Raw genomic sequence first — 24,497 nt, forward strand, 5'->3', positions numbered from 1 at the left:
CTGGTCACTCGTGTCACCATTTATAAGGACTTTGTAAGAAATTGTCAAAATGCATTGACGAATCATCTGCAACAATGTCGCCGGAAATCCGTAACACTTAATCACACGTAACAAAAGGTCCCATTTTACCCTATCATATGCTTTGCTCATGTCAATCTAAACCGTTTCCGAAAAGTCATATCTTAAAGTCTTCCTATTTATCTTATCCATAACTTTGTGGATTAGCAGAATATTGTCAGTCATTTGTAGACCTGTTATAAAAGCATGTTAAGTGAGGGAAATAAAGTCCGACAAAGCTTTCTTGATTAGGTTTACCATACATTTTGAAACACATTTGTATACAGTGTTATAGAGACTAATAGGACAGAGATGAGTTGTTATTTCCGGAATATCGACCTTCAGTATCATCACTAAAATGGAGTGATTCCATTCCCGCAATAGAAACCCTGTTTTAAAAAACTCTACGCTGCTAGAATCACATCGTCCCCTACTTTATCCCAGTGTTTTTTGAAAGCGGAAGCTGTGAAACCAACCGGTCCAGGACTTTTATCCCCGTGCATGCTAAACATAACCTTCTGAATTTCCTCACCCGAGAGGGGTCTAGTTAAAGAATCCACCTGTATAGGATCCAAAGTCGGAATCTCCAGTTCCTGTAGTTGCCTATTGGTATCTTCATCAATGCCAGGTTCCAAAACCGAGCATAAGACATTCTTCATTGAACCAACAACCAGCTCTTTTACTTGTAAGTCATCCTCCAACCAAATACCCGAGTCATCTTTAAGGGTAAGAATATGATTTTTCTTCTGTCGCATCTTTACCCTGGAATACAGAAAGGAAGTAGGCTAATCCCCCAAAGTGACCCATTTTTCTTTCATTCTCCGATTCCAAAAGGCCACATTTAAAGTGGCTGATGTTACTGCTTCCTCCACTCGATGTAAATAAGTTTGAGCTTGTGGAATATTAGTGACTGACAAACCTTGAGACCTTAACTCTGCAATCAACATTTTCCAACTCACCCCCCAAATCTTTGTGTTTGTTAAGCACCACTGTCGAAGGCGCCTCCTCGTTAAAACTTGCTTCCTAGAAACACAAAACATAGGCGAGCCCATTATCAGTTTGCTTCATTCCTCTGATATGACCTTGCCTATTTCCTTAAAATCAAGACACCAATTCTCCACTTGGTACGGTTTGTTTTTATGCGATACAAGGGTATCGTTGTCAAAAACAATAGATGCGTGATCCGAAGCAACTAAGGGTTGATTTATGATTCTACTTTCCAAAAAATTAAAGAACCAATCATTTGACATATATCCCCGATCAAAACGCTCCAAAATTAGTCCTCGAGTCAATCTATTGTTAGTCCAAGCATTAAAAAGTTTATATTGTAACTATTGAAGGATCATCTCAACCAAAAAATTTAAGCAGATGATTATTAAAACTTATGATCAATTTACATACTCTATCACGCCCTTCACATGAAAGCCCATTAGGGTTGACATGTGTTTGTAATTTGAACCTCTCATAACTAGCACGAAATAAATTCCACTTGAAAGGAGGGGTATATTAGATTTAAACCTGTGACCTATATGTCACATTGGCTCTGATACCATGCTAGAGGATCAACTTAAGATTTTGATTGAAGCTTAGGTTCGATTTATGTATTATATCAGTAACACCTTCTTCACGTAAAGAAAACACAATAACCAGATCCTAACAACTACATTAGAAGCTAAATATCCAAACTTTAACCTAATATGGTTGATTACCTTGTGCGTATACTTCCTTCATCCAAGAAAAGCATTTTCATGTTAGATTAACATAAGCTCATAAGTTTGGTGGGAGGAAAAGTTTTTTTTTTTTTTTAATAAACATCTAAGGAGAAAATCATTGCCAAACACTTGGAAGCATCTTATAACTAAACTTTTACACCACCCTTGAATCCTAGATGAGACGAAAACAAAATTTAAATAGATTACAAATTATTGACTTGGCGATGCTCTGAGTTATTACATGAAATTCTAGATTAATTTTGTATATATTCAGAGAGACATGAATATTTGTTACTCCATAGATGGTAACAATGCATTTTGCATTGAAAAAACTCAATCTAAACAACTTATCTGTCATGCATATACAAAGCACTCGATGCATATACATAATTACATACTCCCTCCGATTTGTCCCTTATATCCAATTTTTGTTAGTGTGTTTTCTTTTGTTAGGGATTCTCCCCTCTTTTGCACCCAAAAAAAATCCCATTAATTTGAAAAATAACATTCAACATAATATATTTGCAACAATAATCTGGAGACTCTACTTCGTTCAAAGGTCCAAGTATCAGCATTTTTAAAAAATCAGGAAAAAAAACTCGAAAAATTATTCCAAATTTCCAATTGACAAAAAAATATAAATAAATAAACAACTTAGAATATATTCATTGTCTGCCATTATGTATCACTATGTGTAAATTTGTTTTATTATACACATTAAACTAAAAAAATATTCAAATTAGCTGACATAAAAGTATACAATTAATAGGCATGAAAAAGATGAACAATACCTTAAAAACCCTTATCGTTGTATAAATTTGCGGTAGTGTTGATAGAACAATACTTGAAATTCCAAATTTAAATGATACGATCTAGCTGAAAAAATTAGTATATTTGTACTCCGTATATCGTTAAATTTTTCAACTTAAAAAAAATCCTTAAAAAAAATTAAAATTAAACCAAAAAACAAATTTTTTTAAAAAATAATAAAGTGAAAACTAAAAAAAAAAAAACTGGTTTAAAAGAAAAGGAAATAGCTAATTTACTTTCAAGTCAATAATTTAGCTAGTTTTGGAATTAAAATTCATAATTAGCCGTTTTGGTAAATACTTTTGTCAAATTAGCCGTTTTGGTAAAAGATCCATTTTTTCAAGTACCATTAATATTAAATTTTTACCAAAATTCTCTCCAATTTGCAATAATATTTGTGCAAATTTAACTTAACAATGTAAATTCTGGTTTTCAACTACTTATTTATGTTTATTAATTCCCGTAAAAATTGCCCATAAGAGATTATCATTAAGGGGACCGGGGAGTATCCCCTATAAATTAAGCAAAAAGCTCACCTCTAACCTTGAGCCAAATTGGAATACAAAAATCAAGAAGAAAGAAACATAAATTCTCAAAGTGGAATTATTATGAGCAAAGGACGGGAGATCCTAGGATGAATGAAAAGAGTGAAAGACAAAAGCCTAGAAAAGTGAGTGGATTGAGCATTGTGTAAGCAAGCATTTTCCTAAGCTAGAAATTTGACTATAGAAATACTACAAATATCCACTTTCATCTAACTCTTATTAATTGAATAATAACTTAAAGACAAAATCATATACTAAAATAAAAAATGATGGCATAAAAACAATAACCTAGCTAGTGAAATGTGTAACAGTCCCGCGTGCGCACGATCCTATAGTAAATTGTAAGCTAGAACAATACTTATACCTTATAAAATGCATGCATCCTTAATTAATTAATTTATTGCATACTTGTGTAAATATAATTATATCATTAAAATTGTAAGTAAAATAACATTTGGAGTAAGAAGAAAGGGAAGAATAGTTGATGAAATTAGTTGAGGCCTAGTTCTGAGTGCATGTCTGGCCTCTAGTAGTGGGTTGAGGGTGGTGGTGGTGTAAATGTGTGTGTTAGGGTCATGAAGCTAAGCCTCGTGGATTGGTATGTTTTGTCTGACCTATGTGCGAGTGCATTGGCGCTTGGAGAAATTGTGTGGTGGCATGGGGTTTCATAATTCCTACTCATTGTTCTTGGCATGCTTACACAATTATTTATATAAATCTATTCTTACTAATGTAATCAATTAGGTTAGTTGTAACAAACATTAATGGACAAGCAAAACAAAGTTTGTTTAGTTTAGTGTTGTTTTTAGTATAAGATATAGGGATGTAGATTAGGTTAATTGTAGAATCTTGAATTGAAGAACGGTGCATTGTATTTTGTTCAACTTACCAAAAAATTCATTCATAGTATATATATATATATATATATATATATATATATATATATATATATATATATATATATATATATATATATATATATATATATATATATATATATATAAAAGCACCATTAGTACTCATAATATGTGATCAAGTTTTGTAGGTATCAATGACTTTATATATGGATTTCACTATTGTAAGTTAATAAATAAAGGAAAATAAAAATTACATGTGAAAACCAAACAAAGCATATGGTTTATTTGTTTCAAATAATTTTATCTTTAATTGCCTAACATAATAAAAAAAAAAATAAAAAAAAAATAAAAAAAAAAAAAAGTAGTTTGAAGGGGTAGTTTATACAAGGAAAATTTGTTACAAAAGACCTTTTATATCCACTATTTTGTGAGAAAGAATCTTGCTAACGAACACCCTCGGCGCATTGGATAAGCATTTAAAATATTGCCTAAAATGGTATTATTTTGGGAAAGCATGATAAAATCACGCATCGATCGGTGTAATTAATGTTCATTTTAATTTAATCTTTCTACTTTTAGCTAGCTTATCCTCCAACGCCCTCGAGGCGTTCGTTGGCTTTTGCCTTTATTTTTAAAAAAAAAGTGGCAAAAAAAGGGACAAAAATGAGTTTTTATTTGTGAGGAGAGACCTTTACCCAGCAAATTTGTGTTGAACAAAGAAATCCGACGTTGACCGCCACAAAAATCCGAGGCTAACCACCACAGAATGCCTGGAAACTTTATATTAATATATACATGTACTTGTATTTGATAATGTATTTCTTGATTTTTTTTATACATTACAAAAAAAAAAACGATGGTCGAAGCTAATACTCTCTCGAGCCCACAATAATTGAGATATTGGACTTTTTTTCACTATTCATATATTAACTTTTGACTATAATTTTTTACTAACATAATAAAAACATAGGTTTAATAATATACTTTTATTATAATTTTTAATATTATTTTTTATATAAAAATATGCTCAAATTATTACATCGGTATATGTGCAAAGGTTGACTGTGTTAGTTATTCCGGGACAGAGTGAGTATATTAATAGTGAAAAAAGTCAAACATGTTAATTATTTGGGCAATATATATGTAGCTTTTAAGGTTATATATAATCATTAAATAAATTTCCTAAAATGGAATTAAATTGAGAATTATGAAAAAATCACGCGTAGATCGATGTAATTAATGTTAATTTACTGTCAATATTTCTTTTTTTAGTTCTTATACTACCTCCGGATCGTATAATATGCAGCTTTGGAATTTTTTATATCTCACAAATAATACCCCAAAGTTGTATATAATATGATCTGGGGGTAGTATATACACAGTCCTTAAGACTATGTCTATCATTTTACTAATAATTACTTGTATTTAGGAATGGAGGGATAACCATTTTGTTGCAAAACCATAATTAACATAAAATAAACAAAATACAAATCAATTGATATACTCCCTCCGTCTCCTTTTGATAGTCCCTTATGGGCTTTTTTCACCGGAATTAATAAACACAAATAAGAATAGTAAAAGTACATTGAAAAAATAAATTGACATTGGGTATGCAAAAAAGTAAGGAGAGAAAATAATAAAAGTGCATGGGAAAAGAAAATTTACATGGGAAATTCAAATTTGCACAAATATTGTTACAAATTGGAGGAAATTTTGGTAAAAAAATTAATACGTAATATTAATGGTTGTTGGAAAAAGCAAATTGGGTGAACATTTTGGGACTAAATTTTGCCCATAAAGGACTATCAAAAGGGGACGGAGGGAGTAGTTACTATTAGTCAATTTATAAAATTCTACAATAAATGCAGTGTTTTGACTTGCTTCATTCTATTTATATATATACCACTTTGACCATTAAATTTTATATAAATTCATTAATAAAAATTTTAATATTGTTATTTTTTTTTTTTTAAATACACATTGAGACCAATTCAACAATACTTTACATATAAATATAGTTTTCATGTATATGTAAAAAGTCTAGTCAAATAAATTAATAGTGCACGAAGTTAAAACTTTGCACCTATAGAGCTTATTAGCTTAATAAACATGATTGGACAAAAAACTAAAAATAAGAGTTTTTACCATGAACTTATCTTAATTGAGATTTCCCTCAAAAAAAAAAAAAAAAAAAAAAAAAAAAAAATTTCTTAATTGAGATTACGAACTATTAGACATGAGAGACTCGAGCCAAAGACAGATCCAAGAGCGGGCCTGCCAGGCCATGGCCCGCCCCATGTCCAGATTTTTGTAGTACTTTGTATATAAAGCTGATGCATTTGTTAAGTAAAATATAGCTAGATGAGTTGGTTTCTAATAGCTAGACATAACACCCTTCCTAGAGCCCATAGGTAAGGGAAGGGGTTCAAATCCCAAAACTTTCAATTTGGTTTGTGTTCTTAAAGAAAAAATCAAACAATTCTAGTTACTTATTATAGTTTGTACGGCCCGTCCTATACAAAGTTTCTAGATCGTCTTTGACTCAAGCAACCCTAATTTCAATTTATATCTACAACTTATTGGTCTAATTAGTCATAATTAGTCCAAAAATCTTGATTTCGCCTTATATTTAAAGCCAATGCATCGCAAAACTTTTATTTTTTGTGTGGTGAAAAAAGTACCCTTATAACAAATGGAAAATGATAAACATTGTAAAAAGCTAAAAAACGAAATATTGAGGGTAAATAAACATTACTTACACCGATCTACACGTAATTTTGTCATAAATTTCCAAATTAATTTCATTTAAGGCAATATATTTAATATAAAGCCCTAAGGACGACATACATCATTACTCATAACAAATTATTACGGAGTACTCCGTACTTCGTATTATTTAGCCTAATAAAATTAGTTTAATACTCAATGGGTCAAAGGTATCCAATGACTTGTTTTCCACCATTAGCATTTATTACTTGTAGTAGGAGACTGTCTAAACTCTAAACTATACTAATGAATGAATAAATGGGCCACATTTTTAAAAGGTCTTGGATAATGAGACGGTACGTTTATAGCATGGATATTGTAGGTTTGAAAACATATTTTACTGGGCCACTGGCCTATATGATTGACCAATGTTGGATCGTTGCATAAAAGCCGTTAGTAGAAATAAACAGTGATAATTATCATTAGACCTGAGATTGTTATGGATCTTGTTGTTTCCTACATTAGGAATTTAGGACCGATACATTTAGATAAGACCCAGGTTCAGCCACCTCTAGTCCAAAAACTTTATTTTTTTTATTTAGGAAAAATACACTTATTAATCTCAACTTTTGATTATTATGCAATGATTCCAACTTTCATATGTAATTTCTTTCTTCAATCCTATTTACCAATAACATAAAGAAAGGGTTAATTTTTTGTTAAAAAAATATAATTGCCATGTGTCGCTTGTTTATTGGTTCATAAAAAAATAATAAGTTTTTAAAAAAACCAGGCCTGCCAATATGCCATGACCACCACCACCGCCGGTGGCCACGACCTCCCCACCCAGCCCTATATATTTCCGACTCTGATTTTCGTTTTCCGGCACCCACCACCAACTCTTGATACCTCCACCCCGATTGACATATATAGCCCTGAAACCTTGGGAGCTTTGGACGGATTCGAAGATGGGGAATGAAGAAGGTTGGTTTTGGTGGTGTGGGAATTGAGGGGGCGCTGATTCCGACGGTGTGGGAAGGGAGAAGGTTGGTGTTCAACGTTTAGGGAAAGGAGAAGGTCGGTTTTGAGTTTAGGGAATGGAGGAACGACAGTTTCGGTGGTGTGGGAGGGAGGGGGCGTCGTTTTCCGAGGTGGGTTTGGGATGGAGGGGCCGATTTTCGATGTTATGTTGGTTGGGCGGCGAAAAATCGGTGGCTAGGGATTGGGAGGTGGTGGTTCAATTCGAGGGTAGGTTGGGAGAAGGGCCACCATTGGTGGCTGGTGGGCGTGGACGCGTGGTGGCTGGTTGTTTTGGATTTTTTAAAATTTTTTAATTTTTTTTTTCTTTTTTGTTTCTTTTTTTTTTATTATTTATTTTTTTATTTATAAACCAATCACGTGTTGACACGTGTTGGGTAACCTAGAATAATGGGTTATTGACTTTTGTTGACCGGTTTGGGATTGAAGAAAGAAAATGCATATAAAAGTTGGGATCATTGCAGATTAATCGAAAGTTGGGATTATTCAAAGTAAATTGGCCAAAGTTTGGATTATTAAAGTGTATTTTTCCTTTTATTATTTTTTTTTTTTCTAGTGTTTAGAGAGCCACTAAGACGAGTGATGAGAATCAATCCTAAAATCACCTAAAACCAAAAGGGGAACTCTAATCACTTGAGTTATCCGTCACTCTCTAATCAAAACACATTAAACGAGTAAGTAATTACTTCGTATTAAAGAAGACATAACTACAAATTCTTCTATGGACCCTAGTCCATCTAAAATAGCTAGACCCCTAATATAACACAAGCTTATATAAATGAAATACAACTTCATTCTCTTCTTCTTCTTCTTCCCACCATCTTTACAAAATTTTGTTTTTTTTGTTTTTTGTTTTGTGTGTGTGTTTTTTTTTTTTTTTTTTTTTACATAAACTCTCTTTCTCTCTCTCTCTCTCTCTTCTTCTTCTTCTTCTTCTTTTTTTTTTTTAAAAAAAAAAAAATCTAATCACTTTTTATTTCTTTATTGAATTTACTTCATTCTTTTTTTTTTTTTTTTTCAAATTCTTATTTTCTCTCTCCTCTGTTCTTTGATTTTTCTCCATTAAATTTCTGCATTTAACGTGATGGAATAATTTTAAATTCCCAAAAGATATCAATCCAAGTTTGTTATTATGAACTCATTGTAATCAATATTAATTTATTTTTTGATTTTGATATGAATTTGTGGATGAAATAATTGTTTTAATATTAATTGAATTTTGAAAGCTAATTTGATTGATTTCAATTCATAATCGATTACCTGATTGTTTTTACAGTTCTTATTAATTTGTATGTATTTTTTTAATTTAAGATGAATTTGTAGATGAAATCATTGTTCTAATATCAATTGAATTTGTTGAAATTAATTCGATCAATCAATTCGTATCTATTATGATCGATTATCTGATACTTTTGAACATTTAGTAAGCAAAATCTGAACAATTGCAAATTTTGAACATTAAAAAAAAAATCTGAACATAAAAATTTTTGAACATTTAGTGAAAATATCTTAACAATCGCAATGTACCACGCCTATACTTTTGAACATTCAGTAAAAAGATCTGAATAATTGCAAATTTTGAGCATTTAGTAAAAAAATCTGAACATCGCAAATTTTGAACATTTAGTGAAAATATCTGAACAATCGCAATGACCACGCCTATACTTTTGAACATTTAGTAAAAAAAATCTGGACAATTGCAAAATTTGAACATTAAGTAAAAAAATCTGAACCTCGCAAATTTTGAACATTTAGTAAAAATATTTGAACAATCTCAATGTATACATATAATATTAAACATTTTGTAAAAAAATCTGAACAATTGTAAATTTTGAACATTTTGTACAAAAATCCGAACACTGCACCACGTCCATACTTTTGAACATTTGGTAATAAAATCTGAACAATCGCCTGTGGTCCAGCTATCCTAGATGGACCAGGGTGCACAATAGACTTATTGAAGACATAACCTCTAGCGCAGCCCACGGATACCATCTAAACATGAAGCCCAAAGCACTAAAGGAACAATCCAAAGAGCCACAGCAGTGTGTAACATCAGAAAAAACCATGCGTGAGCCCATTAGGCTTCTCAAATCAAAATAACCACCATGAGCTAAGTGGCCATTGGGACTTGAAAATTTCAAAAGTGGGCTAGTGATTTCGTAATGAGTTTTTAAGCGTAATTTTGAGGTGGAACTTCTTTTTCTTTATGATTTTGAGGTAATATCTCCTTAAATTTATAAAGTGGACACTCATCGAAAATGTAATTTAGGCCTGTTAAACACAATATTTCCTATTTTGTATGTAATAGTAGATTTGGTTAAGAATATACTACCTCCAGTCCAAATTACTCGCAACTTTAGGGTATTATTAGTGAGACATAAAATATTCCAAAGTTGCGAATAATTTGAACCGGAGGTAGTATATTTTTTTGATTTGTGAGTCCGATCCCATGCACAACGTTATTTTATTATCTTATCTTTTTTTTTTTTTTTTGGTGAGATTATCTTATCTTTTATGCCATGTGTGTGAATATATCAAGACTATGTATGTGCATCTCTATTTTGAGTATGTGTTGATTTACATAGAAAAGTTGCATGTATGTTATACGAAGTATATAACAAATACATTAAACAAAAAATTCTCCCAATTGCTATTCAATTTTGACTTACAGCTTTCATATATAATAATTTGAAAAACTAATGTAAAAAAAAAAAAAAGAAAAAAGGGAAATTCCCATTGGTACACCCGTGGTTTTGACTTTTCCCATTGATACACTCCAAAATGTTTGCCTTCCCATCGGTACACCCATGGTTTAGTCTTTTTTCCAACCGTGACTAACACCGTTAAAAAGTATTTCATCAAGTTAAAATAATTAAGGAAAAGACTATAATACCCCTTTTAAATATCTAATGTCTCGATTTGCGTGTCGAAAATTGTTCGGTTAAAGTTTTGGAAGTCATGTTAGTCTTTAAGGATCCAAACCTCGAAATTAGCAAAAAAAAAAACGCAAATGTCTCATGTGCGTGTCAAAAAATATCTCGGTTTGCGTGCCATTACTTTTTTGTGATAGTAATTGTTCAGTTAATGTTTTAGGAGTTATTTTGTTATTTAAAGATTCTAAATCGAACTCGAAATTGTCAAAAAATTAACGAAAATGTCTCATTTTGCGTGTCATGACAAAACAAAAAAAATATCATGACGTGCAAAATGAGATATTTTTGTTAATTTTTTGACAATTTCGAGTTCGATTTAGACCCATAAAGGGTCAAAATGACTCCTAAAACCTTAACCTAACAATTATTATCCCAAAAAAATAATGGCACGCAAATCGAGACTTTTTTTACACACATATGAGACATTGTGTTATTTTTTTTGCTAATTTCGAGGTTAATTTGGATCCTTAATGACTAGGACTCCCAAAACTTTAACCGAACAATTTTCGACACGCAAATTGAGACATTAGATGTTTAAAAGGGGTATTATAGTCTTTTCCTTATTTATTTTAACTTAATGAAATACTTTTTAACGGTGTTAGTCACGGTTGGGAAAAAGACCAAACCATGGGTATACCGATGGGAAGGCAAAAGTCAAAACCACGGGTGTACCAATGGGAATTTCCCAAAAAAATTAAAATCAAAAATTGAAAAAAAAAAACAGCATATTAACTAGTTGAACACATTTTACTTATTAGCTTTGGGTAATTAAATACTAATATAATTAGCACTTCGCCATTTATAAATATAGCTTTAGACTAAGACTAAAGGAGCTGGTCAATTAATAATTAAAATATATCAAGCTCAGCGCAGCCTATGTACTCCGAAAGCTCATTCAGGTTTTTATATTGCTTGACTTACAAAGTATATAGACATATATTCCCTCTGAATTTTTTATAATTTGATGCAAAATTTTGACTAGTCAGATATAATTTTGACTATTAATATTATTTATTGTATAGTAGAAAAAAAAAAAAAAAATTACTCCCTCGCTCTATTTTATATTAAATGCAATATTAGGTTTTTAAAAAGTTAAAACTTATAGGGTAGAGCCCTTAAAAATTAAAGTATTGTTAGTAGGAGAGAGAAATAGTACGCAAAAAAAAAAAATAAAATAAAATAAAAGGTACTATAAGTGGGGTTGGTACTTGGTAGAAAAGATAAATAATAAAATATTTGTAGAAGTAGAGTTAATATGAGAGAAAAATTATACAATAATGATATATCTTGCCAATAATAGTAGTATTATAATTATTACTCCTTATAAAACGGCTAAAAATAAAAAGTGTTTCATGTAATATGTAATGGAGGGAGTATTGTATTACATAAATGTCATAATTACATCATATACTTCGTATAAGTAAAACACTTTAGCTAAACTTATATTTAGTGAGTATATAAATTGTCCTAAACCTTTTTTTAAAAAGGACCACCAAACAAAGATAAGCATGAATGAATCTAACTGCATTATCTTTTATAAAGACAACTAGACATGCAATACTAATTGTCAACTGAGGTTTAATCTTGATAAATTTGCCACATGCAATATATTACGGCGCTGAATTTTAAATATTTAATCACTTTGTTGACAACAAACCTTAATTGGCCATCAATAATGGTCAAAGGTCAGCAACAAGGTGCTCTAATATTCTACCAAACCATACCATAATACAATAATAATCCATTCAAAGTAATAGTTCCTATATAATCCTCAAATACCATTACAAACAACATAAATACTTACCAAAATCCATAATTATTTGCATGATTATAACTTAACATCATGAGCCCTACCACTTCTTTTAATCCAAATCACAACTTCCCCACCTCAACCTTTAAATTTACAGCCAATAACAACAATAATACCATCATTCGCGGTCCTCGCCCTTCGCCCTTGAGCATCCAAAAACCTTCTTCCGTGTCTCATCGACATCGAAAAAACAACCAAACGAGCCGTAAGAGTAATAATAATCCGATCATTATTTATCTTACATCGCCTAAGGTTATTCATACCCGGCCTCAGGATTTTATGGCTCTTGTTCAAAGCCTAACTGGTATGTCTTCTACCAAGAATGAGGATGTTGATGGTCGGAGTGTTTCGACGTCGGAATTTAGCTCTGCTAGTGATGATGACTCTAGACATGCTGATTCGTATAAGTTATTGAGCTCATCAAGTACTATGGATTTAAATCAACCCGAGTTTACGTACATGCGTGATATACCACTCTATACACCCACAGGCTTGGATTTGCTCAATTGATTCGTGATGATTTCAGCATTTTTGAAAATATTATTCCTTTGATTCTTTTATTTCTTCACTGATCTTTAATTTGATTTGAATAACATTGTTTATTTTCCATCACATGTAAATTATGTATTTCATTTGTTTGTTTAAGGTCCGTATATTTTGTTGTTGAATATATATACATATTTCGTTGTGAATAAGTTCTTAATTAATGTAATTTTCTCATTTATCAATGGATTGTGGTACTCCCGCAATTATTTGTATTACTTCTCCGCTGGTAATTTAGGTTACACATCATTATTTTAAAGTTCTTACTATATAATTACAACCTCTTATAACTTCTACGTATACAACACGAAGTATTTAATACTCGTACTGTAAATAAAATTATAACTTTTGACTTTTGCATGATTTAATATTCATTTATTAACTTTGACGTAATAGGTAAAATGTTAGTCGAAAATAAATTATAGTACTCTATATTATGTAATATAAAAAAATGAATTAGTCGTCTCAATATATATTTTCGTACTACCTACGGAGTATTTACTTTATATAATTTAATTTTTTAATACATAATTAAATAAATTGATAGCTAAAGTTGAAAATAGGCAAATGCCCTAGTCAAATTAATACTTTTTTTTTTTTTTTTAATGAAGATAGGGTGTAATATGAAGTACTCGTACTAAATAAGAGGTCTTTTAGTGTATATATATATATATATATATATATATATATATATATATATATATATATATATATATATATATATATATATATATATATATATATATATATATATATATATATATTTTAAAAAAAATTACCGGATTTTTTTCTTACAGTTTAATGATCTGCCCACTACCACTAGTAGAATAAATCATAAAGGCACCGGTTTGAACCGGTTACAATGTGGGGGGTGTCGATTACTCCCCACTTTGCCACCGGTCACTGGTGCCATAAACCGGTTTTGGCACCGGTTAACCGGTGCCTTTATTTATTTAGGCCACCGGTTAACCGGTGCCAAAAATAGACCCGCGCTTTTTTTCTTTGGTGGCAGCAGTTTTTGGCACCGGTTAATCGGTGCCATTTTAGTATAATTTTTTTTATTATTATTTTTTCCTTTTTTCTTGCAATAATATTAAAAAAAAACCTTGTTATACCAGCAATAATAACCTGTAATTCCAGCAATAATATTAAATAAAATAATTAATAATATTATTATTATAATTACTAATAATAATATTATTATTAAATATTATAATAAGATACAAATAATATTAAAAATTTAGAATTCATATATGTATAGATATAAATATTCCCAAATGCAATACAATAAAAAAAAGTGTTATATATATATACAAAGGATAGTAAGTAATTAATGAATAATAATATAGTTAAAAAGTTAACATAAATTTACAATAAAAATGACATTTACATGTTGAAGGTGATAAAGGACGCCAACATGTCACTAACTTCATTAAGTTCCTTGATTGTCAACGGACCATCCTTTTGTACCTTGCAAAACTTGAAATACATCATTCATCAAACTAACAATTGCTAAACTATGTATTCACTAATTTGTTCAAAATTCATCTAATTTATTCAAAATTGCTAAACTAACAAGGTTACTAATCTCTAATTTATTCAAAATTACCCATCAAAATAACTTAAAATTAACCATTAAACCATTCCAAAATTCAACTAATTTAGTAGCAAGGTTACTAATCTCTGATTTATTCAAAAATACCCATCAAAACAACTTAAAATTATCCATTTAAACATTCCAAAATCAACTAATTTAATACCAAGGTTTCTAATCTCTAATTTATTCAAAATTACCCATCAAAACAACTTAAAACTAACCATTAAAACATACCAAATTTGAACTAATTAAGTAACAAGGTTAATATTCTCTGCTTTATTCAAAATTACACATCAAAACAAATTAAATTAACCATTAAAACATACTAAAATCCAACTAATTGAGTAACAAGGTTACTAATCTCTAATATTTTCACAATTTCCCAATAAGAAAACCAAAAATTGATAAAAATTGAAGTAAAATTATATTCAAACCTAAATTTTAATTTGCCTAACAATTGTTCAACATGCAAAAGAAATTAATATAAGTACATAATTGGAAAATAACTGTGAATAAAGAAAAAAAAAATTATACCTAAAACCTTGGAATTGTGGTTTAATGTAGCTTGAAGGGAAGGAGAGATGGAGCAGCGCCGTGGTCGGTGGTGCGGTGGCGTGGCGACGAACTTTAGGGCCGTGGTCGGTGGTGCGGTGGCGCGGCGTCTTCGAACAGAAAAGAAGAGAGGTGGAGGGGTTTTCGAACAACAGAGAAGAGAGGTGGCGCGGCGTCTTCGAACGGAAGAAAAGAGAAGGACAGGGGAGAAACTTGGGTTTTTGAACCTCCGTTCAAGGTGGCAGCTGTGGTGGAAGGAAAAGGGGAGCCCGGACAGTCGGGTTTTTGTGGGTTTTGGCTCGAATGAAACAGTGGCTGAACGAAAGAAAATGAAAAAGCTAAGGAAAGAGAAGGAAGAAAGGAGAGGGAAGGAAGGAGAAAAAAGAGCGGCTTTTTTTTTTTGGAAATTGCCACCGCTTCACAAAGGCACCTGTTCAAACCGGTGCCTTTTGTGCTGGTTCATTAAGCCGCGCATTTTTCAGTCCATTTTTGCCAACGGTTTGGACTGAACCGGTGGCAATTAAGGGGTGCCTTTTTAATATTTTCTACTAGTGTACTGATTCATGGTCCACTTTAGTGAAACCCATTTAATTTTTTTAAGAGCATGTTTGGTTGGAGTTATTTTTTATTTTTTTAATGGAAACGATTCAAATAAACCATTATCGTTATCAAGTGTTTTATTGAACGGTTTGGATAGCAATAATTAATTACCATTACCCTTGGGTAATGGTTTCCACTAATTTGTTACCTCTCTAAACCCTAAGGTAACAAGGGCGTGCCCCAGTTTCTCTTATTGAGAAACAGAGAGTGTTTCTCTAATGGCATTTTTGAAATTATAGTGCATTGGGAATTGTAAAGTAATAATATTATAACAAAAGAAGTACTGACTCAAATTGGTGATGTGGTGAGGTTAGACGATGTGAAATGAGAATTTACTGCCGTTAATGTTATTCTTCAACATCCGTCCAATTTATAGTTACAACCACCAAACAGGTACGAATTGCCATTTTTTCCGTCATCGATTTGCTCGCAAACCACCAACACCTTGATATAAGAATTTTGCTTAAATAAATTCATTTTATGCAAGTTGTTATTTTTTGGCGGGAAAGTTGGTTATCAGCTTTGTTTTTGTCGTTTCCTAGTTTGTTACAGAAAGATGATTTTTGTCTAAGTTTGTTACAAGCTAAGTTGTTATAAGGAATTAGTGGTTGTAATATCAAAATCATAATAATAATTACAATCTTATCTCTCTATCTCTCTCTTCTAATCTTCTCTCCCTTTTCTCTCTAATTTTCTTCTTCCTCACGTTTCCCCTTTTTCTTCCATTTTTCCCCTGTTCTTCTGGTATTATCATCACACACCAAGTCCTCCCTTATCAGTGGTATCAGAGTCACTGCTGTTTACTCTGCACAGTTTGGCACCTTCACTTACTACTCGAGTATCAAGGATGGAAGCTCAGTTGCAGGCTTTGGAGAAGCGTCTCGAAGGTCAGTCACTCACTTCAAATCAGAGGCTGGATGACTTGACCTTGACTTCTAATCGGAAGTTTGAGGACCTGTTACACATGATGCAAGCAATGAAGGATTAATTGGTAGATTCCAGATCACCTAGATCTGATGATCGTTTCAATCAACCTAAACTAGGGTATATTCCTAAACTCGATTTCCCTAAGTTTGATGGTAGTAACCTGAGATTTTGGATTAAGAAATGTTGCAAATATTTCACTCTTTGTAAGATTCCTGATGATCAGAAAGTTGATTTGGCTTCCTTTAATATGACTGATAAAGCTGAAAATTGGGTGTCTAGCTATTTGTCTACTCGTACTGTTGTGGATTAGAATGACTTTGTGATTGATGTGAATGGGAGGTTTAAGGATGAGGTAGGTGTTAATGTGGTTGAGGATTTTAATAAACTTTAACAAACTAGTAGTATTGAGTCTTACATTGATGAATTCGAAAATCTGAAAGCTATTATGCTGCAAAATTCTTTTTCTCTACCTGAGAAGTACCTGTTAGAAAGCTTTATTGGTGGGCTTAAGCCTGGTATCAGGCCATTTGTGCGAGCTTTTAAGCCTCAGACTGTGATGGCGGCAGTTGAATATGCTCGTTTACAGGATGAATCTATTGCTGCAAATTCACCTAAACCTACAAAATCTTTTACGCCCAAGCCTTCCCAAACCAATTTTTCTTCCAATTTTTTCTAAGCCAGCTTTGTTACCAACACCACCAATCCCTCCTTTAACCCTTCCTACTTCAAACACTAAACCACCCTTTTCTAAACCCAAATATGTCCCTGCTGCTATGAGAGCTGAGAAAATTGCAAAAGGGTTGTGTTACTATTGTGATGCCCCATATGACAGAAATCATGTCTGTAAATTCAAATAGCCACAGCTGTTTACTATTGAGATTCCAGGATTGGATGACACTGATGCTATGTTAGTTCAGTTGGAGGATATGGAGGATGAGTGTCTTTTGGACCCTAAGATCTCTTTGTGTGCTTTATCTGGCAGTCGGAATTTCAATACTATGAGGGTGACAGCTCTGGTAAAGGGTTTAGCTCTGCATACTTTAATAGATTCAGGGAGTACTCATAACTTCTTGGATTTGCATCTTTCTGCTAAATTGGGGTGTGTGACTGAGCAGATTGCATGTTAATCTATTCTGGTAGCTGATGGGAATCACTTGCTTTGTCAGTCTATTTGCAGAAACTTTAAATGGCAGCTAGGTGGCCATGAATTTCATACTGATGTGATGTTAATCCCTCTGGGAAGCTGTGACATGGTGTTAGGTGTTCAATGGCTTCATACTTTGGGCTCTATTTCTTGGGATTTGAAGCATTTGACTATGAGATTCTTATCTGGGGGAAGAGATATTGAATTGAAAGGTACTCCACTCTAGAAAGTTAAGGTAATTGAAGGGGTCCCACCTGTCAAGTGTCTTACTAATGCAACCCATATTTGCTTGTTGCAAGTGAGTAATAATGCTGTCAGCTGATGTCCCTACTTGTTTTTTGCAAGGTTTTGTTGAAATTGCAGAACTTGAAGCCCTATTTGCTTTGAAAGCCAAATTTGCTAGTATTTTTGAAGATCCAATTGATCTACCTCCTAATAGAGGAATATTTGACCATAGAATTCCCTTAGAACCTGGGAGTACTGCTGTCAATATCAAGCCTTATAGGTATCCTTTGAAACAGAAGGATATTATTCAATAGTTAGTCCATGAAATGCTTGATGGAGGAATCATTCAATCTAGCTCTAGTCCCTTTGCTTATCCTGTGGTCTTGGTGGGAAAGAAGGATGGCTCTTGGAGATTATGTGTGGATTACAGGGAGTCAAACAATAGGACAGTTAAGAAAAAATTCCCAATTCCTGTTTTGGAGGAGTTGGTTAATGAATTGGCTAGAGCTATGGTCTTTAGCAAGCTTGATCTCAGGGCAGGTTATCATCAATTGAGGGTTCACCCTAATGATGTCTTTAAAACTTCTTTTAAGACTCATGAGGGGCATTATGAATTCCTAGTTATTCCTTTTGGCTTAAATAATGCCCCTTCCTCTTTTACCTAAATAAATTCATTTTATGCAAGTTGTTATTTTTGGCGGGAAAGTTGGTTAGTAGCTTTGGTTTTGTCGTTTCCTAATTTGTTACAGAAAGATGTTTTTTGTCTAAGTTTGTTACAAGCTGAGCTGTTATAAATAATTAGTGGTTGCAATATCAAAATCATAATGGTAATTACAATCTTATCTCTCTATCTCTCTCTTCTAATCTTCTCTCCCTTCTCTCTCTAATCTTCTTCTTCCTCACGTTTCTCCTTTTTCTTCCATTTTCCCCTGTTCTTCTGGTATTATCATCATACACCAAATCCTCCATTATCACACCTTCATTGCCCCAATCTTCTTCACTCTCCTTTGCCTTTTTCAGCCGTGAAAATCAAACGAAAAACCCTAAAAAATGGAGAAATTATGGCATGGTTAACCCTTAAGGGCAAGGTTTGTCTTCCTCCTAGGTTGTTCATGCGTTGCAATTTCTGTATTGAAGATTTTGATTTCCATTAATGAAGGTGAGAGAATGAAGTAAGAAGAAGAACCCATGGATGTTGGTGGTGCACACGACTTTGCCTTGCATTGATTATAGGAAAGGTGGAAGTTGTGGTGAGGTGGATAGATAGAGGGCGAAGAATCAGGTAAGGAGAGAGAATTTGGTGGTGGCGGTATTTCCATGGAGGAAAAGGGCGGTGGGTTAAGATGAGGAGAGAGAAAGTGAGGTTAATTCCTTACCCCAAATTCTCAATTCACCGTTTCTTAACCCCGTTATCCAAATTGATCATGTGATAATTGTCAGATATGCAGAAAGACCTACATACCCTCAATTTCCAGCGTAAAAATACTAATTTAGCCCCTTGAGATACATTTCATGTTTATCAAGAAGATAAACTTGGAATTACCCAAAGTAACAATTGCCCTTGCACTATGTTTGGATCGAAGGAAATGGAGGGAAAGAAAGGGAAGAGAAATGGAAGGAAAGATTATCTTTCATTTGGATAACAAATGAGGAAAGAACAGTTGGAAGGGGGAGAAATGAAGGGATTAAATTGTAAAAAATTGATCGCCTATTATGGAGAGATTTGGAAGAAAAACTCGTCTTTTATTTCCCTTTCTCTTCCCTCCTCTTCACTTCCTTCCCCTTCTTTTCTTTCCCATTTCTCCAGCCAAATACACCGTTACTCTCCTCAAACAAAAATAAAGAAAGACAAGTTTAAGTTAATCCTTTCCATGATTAAACCAAACAAATGAAAAGGTAAGAGTTAAATGATTCCTTTCTCCCACTTATTTGTTTCCTTTCCACTCCATTTCCATTAATCTTACCAAACATCCCTAAAAGTGATTCTTTTAATTTTAAGACAACACCAATCCTAACGACGTAGACAATTATCAGCTTTAATGAAAGCTACCAGTTTGATAATTCTAAAAACTAGAGTGGACTGGGACATATGTAGTATGTATGGTTAAGTAGGGGAAAAAAATGTTTTTTTTTTTAAAAAAAAAAAAGTAATATGGGTAGTTATGAGTAAAAAGGGTGGTTATGAGTTATTTTTGTTAAAAAAAAATAGAAGGGCTAGATTTTAATTGAGTGATATGGGTAGTTATGAGTAAAAAGGATGATTATTGGTTTTTTTTTAAAAAAAAATAAAAAATAAAAGGGCTAGAATTGCAAGGATGGGAATTTGGAGTGCTATGAATTAAAGTTGGACCATATCTTAAATTATATAATTCATACTTTGTATTTCCTCCGTTTTTCTTTTATTGCAGCATAAGGACTTTTACACTATTCATTTAATTTCTTTGACCATCTTTTGTGATTTATCCATTAGGTTAAACGTAGTCATGTGGGAGCTAGTTAAATTCATCTCAAAATCTACTTTTCAAATATCAACTTTATATAATTTTTGCAATAGTATAATTAAAGATATTACTCCGTACTAGTCAAAGTAGTGCATTGACAAGCATGAAACTCCTCATGGTCCAATAAAAAAAACGAACGGAGGAAGTGTAAGATTTGCATGCAAGTCCCTTACATATACTTCCTCCGTTCTAAAGTAATGCACTGCTAGAGCATGTTCAATGCATTTCAGCCGTGTAATATGTTCAAGTTACAATGCTTTCAAGACATACAGTGTACAATTGCAAACTCCTGTAACTAAGTAATTTACATACAATTTTAGTAGTGCGGTGGCCTGGTTTGTTTAATTGCAAGTAAATTTTTCCTCCATACCATTCAATTGTAAGCTACCTAGCTATGTGCTTCGCATATACAAACTGTTTAAGGGTTCTTACACAGCTAAGTAAGGGCCTATTCTAATTAATTGAATTGAATTGAATTGAACTGAACTGAATATTTTACGAGAGAAGGAAATTAAAAATGAACTGAATTGAACTTATTGAAGCTAAACTAAACTAAATTGAAATAATCTACAGGAAACATGCCCTAAGTGAAATTCATTATTCAATTTTAAGCGACCTTCCCCCCCCCCCCCCCCCCCCAACACACACAACAACAACAACAACAACAACAACAAGTTTACTTAATTTTTTTTTAATTAGAAAAATGTCTTATTTGAGATTGAGATCTTATATAAGGAAAGAGAAACTTTAACTACGAAGAATTTTTAGAAATTTAAGATGATACATGTCCATGTTTGATCTTGAAAATTTCGGCTAGCTTTTCACAAACTTTTATAATGTGCATAGTTAAAATTACTAATGCTTAATATAGGCATTATAAGAAAAATGGGATAACAAAAAATTTGGTACTCCCTTTATCACAAATTTTATTAAAAATAGAGCTTCAAGGAAAATTATAGCAATCCTGTCAAAAAAAAAAAAGGGAAAATTATAGCAACAAACCATTAAAACAATAGTAGATAAGCCCATATATGAGCTAGATTGATCTCTTTAAAGCGTACACGCTCAATTTACCAAGCCCAAATTGAGCCTTATACGATTTCTATACTTTGGCAGGAAAATAGTGGTACTGGTATCTACCACCAGGTATGAACCTGCAACCACAAATTACATAATTATAGACTTGTTAAATAATCTACGTATTACATGACTTAATTTCAAAACAAAATATAATAAATGGCAATTAGAAGTGAAAAGTGGATTGCATATGATAATTTGGGGTATCGCTGAGACCCAAAACTAGTATGACTATAGATGATGTTGTGGCCAATTAAATTCCTCGTTGACAAAACTAGAGGCATAATCTTGTCAACGAGGAATTTAATCGGCCACAACATCATCTATGGAGTTGGTATCTATCCAAAAGACTCAATAAACCTTGTTCCAATGCTTGAGGAGGGACTTGTAAATGACATTTAATTGTTATGGACTGATAAAGTATAAAACATATTTCTGGACCTCAACCATCAGTTTATGTTTTTGGTTGAGTTGATCTTTAACTTGGTATCAGAGCCGTGACATAAGGTCACGGGTTCGAATCTCATCCACACCTCCTTCAAAGTGGAGTTAATTCGCGCCGGGCATAAGAGGCTCAACCATCAATTAAAATAACACATTCGGAATCTCAACTCTAATACTATGGCTATTAAAAAAATAACACATGTAGTATGATTTTAGAATGAACCTCTTTTGGTCTTAGGAAGGGAACTCTCTCTCTTGATTTATGGGTGACATGTATCCATATTTAACATACACATAAGCATATTTTTAAAAAAAAAATTAACCCCTCATAGAAGAATCAGTTTTTAAGCGAATTTTGCTCATTGCTATCATCTAGAATAGAAGGCGACCTGTTTCTTAACGACATCAAATACCCAACAAACATATAATTGTGTATAATACTTAATTTTTGGAAGATACTTTAAAAAAGGGCAACTGAATTTTGTTATGAGTTACAATTTCCTAATTTTCTGGTACAATTAATCGGCGGCTTGGAGGCAACAAGGTTTTATTTTAATTTAATTTCTCTTTATACCTACCAAAGTTTTATTTCAATTATTTTACTATGCTCTTTATCCCTACCATATTGATTATATTAATTAGTTGCGTCCACAAACTTAAAATGGTCAATGTCTGATGTTAAAATTTATTACCATTTTATGGCAATTAGAAACTTGTGAATGTTATTTACGTTGAAATGAATTAGGAGTAAAAGCTCAGACTCACCGACAAAAAAAAAGTTGATGTACTGTATAATTTAATTAGGATTAAAGTTTTATAATCTTTTGCAATTATAATTAAGTTACTCCTTAATAAGTACTGTAATAAGTTTGGAAAAATTATTAAATACTGCAGGATAGCTATCGATCGTTTCTTTACATGATCACAAGGAGGGTAGTTCACAACCAGTCAACTACTCTCCTTGTTCGTACAATTTCTTACATTGGTACTCGACTACTCGGTCTATACATTCAACCATCGATATACTACGTATATACTTTAAGCATGTTTTGTTAGTACATATTTTGGGTTCGTAACTGATTATGTTAAATCATTACCGTTATCGAATGTTTGGTTAGAAAGTTTGGTAACAATTATCTTTGGAAAAATTCACAACAATAATCCTAACTATGACCCCTCTTCCCATATTAATCCCAACTATAATTTATTCAAGTATAATCCAAATTTTAGCAAGTATCTTCTCAAAATGATCTGATTACTGGTTGAAACCTCCTGAGCAGGTTATCATGCTACGTGGCAGGTCATGATTAGTGCTTATTATTTATTTTTTAATTCATTGCTTCTCTGAGTTCTCTCTCATCTTCACGTGCCAACCATGCGCCCTCTTCTCGCCATCAATAATTTCAAACCATTACAGCACCACCATGGTTAATTCCCACCATCACCTCCTTTAGTCCTTTCCAACTTTGTCCAGGCTCTTAGCCTACTTTTCATCATAACAATAACACATTCCCAATAATTTTCAAGTTTTCTTCAGAGTACTTTTCATATATTTTTGCAATTTCGGTTTTTTATTTTCCGCTTTAGGGGTTCTTTTAATTCATTTACCCATTTAATTTCACAATTATTCTATTTAATTCCTTTATTTAATTTTGGATCAAATAAAATATATAAGCCATACAGTATGAGTGAGAATGTGATTGTTGTAAAAGAGTCCAATTAGTCGGAAATAGGGTGGGAATTTTGCAGAAGTTTGTGGAAGAAGTGCATGCCGGTGGTCAACGTTGCTTCAGTATTTTTGATGACTTGATATGCTCTTGAGAAATTAAAGTTGAAATGTTGAAATTACAATAGACATGGTGGATATGGTGATTTTGCTTGGTTGGGTACGTAGGGCTATTTTAGAGGGGTGATGGTGGGAAAGGTTATTAAACTTGTTATTGGTGGCTAGTAGGAATTAGGCAGAAAGTGAGAACGAAAAAAAAAAAAAAAAAAAAACCAACTCAAAATAAAAATGTAACTAGCTTAACAAGTTGCAGGTCACTTGGATCAATTTGGGAAGATACATCATATAGTTTGTATTATACTAGAATAATACATAGTTGGGATTAATTTGGGAAGAGTGGCCATAATTGGGATTATTGTTGTGAATTTTTCCATTATCTTTAGCTAAGGATAAGGTATTTCACCTATTTGTTACATACCTAATACCTCTCTAAAACCTAATTAAGGTAACAAACACCCTTACCAACCTCAAACACAAAGTGATTCTTTTCCAAGTGAAACCAAATATCCAAAAAAAAAAAAAAAAAAAAAAAGTTAAATGATTTCTTTCTCTCCTCTTATTTGTTTCCTTTTCACTTCATTTCCAATGTTCTAACCAAACGCTCCCTTTATTCCTTATGGCATTGGTTGC

This window comes from Chenopodium album, chromosome 1 (assembly GCF_948465745.1).
Source record: "Chenopodium album chromosome 1, dcCheAlbu1.1, whole genome shotgun sequence".
In the NCBI taxonomy this organism is placed as follows: domain Eukaryota; kingdom Viridiplantae; phylum Streptophyta; class Magnoliopsida; order Caryophyllales; family Amaranthaceae; genus Chenopodium; species Chenopodium album.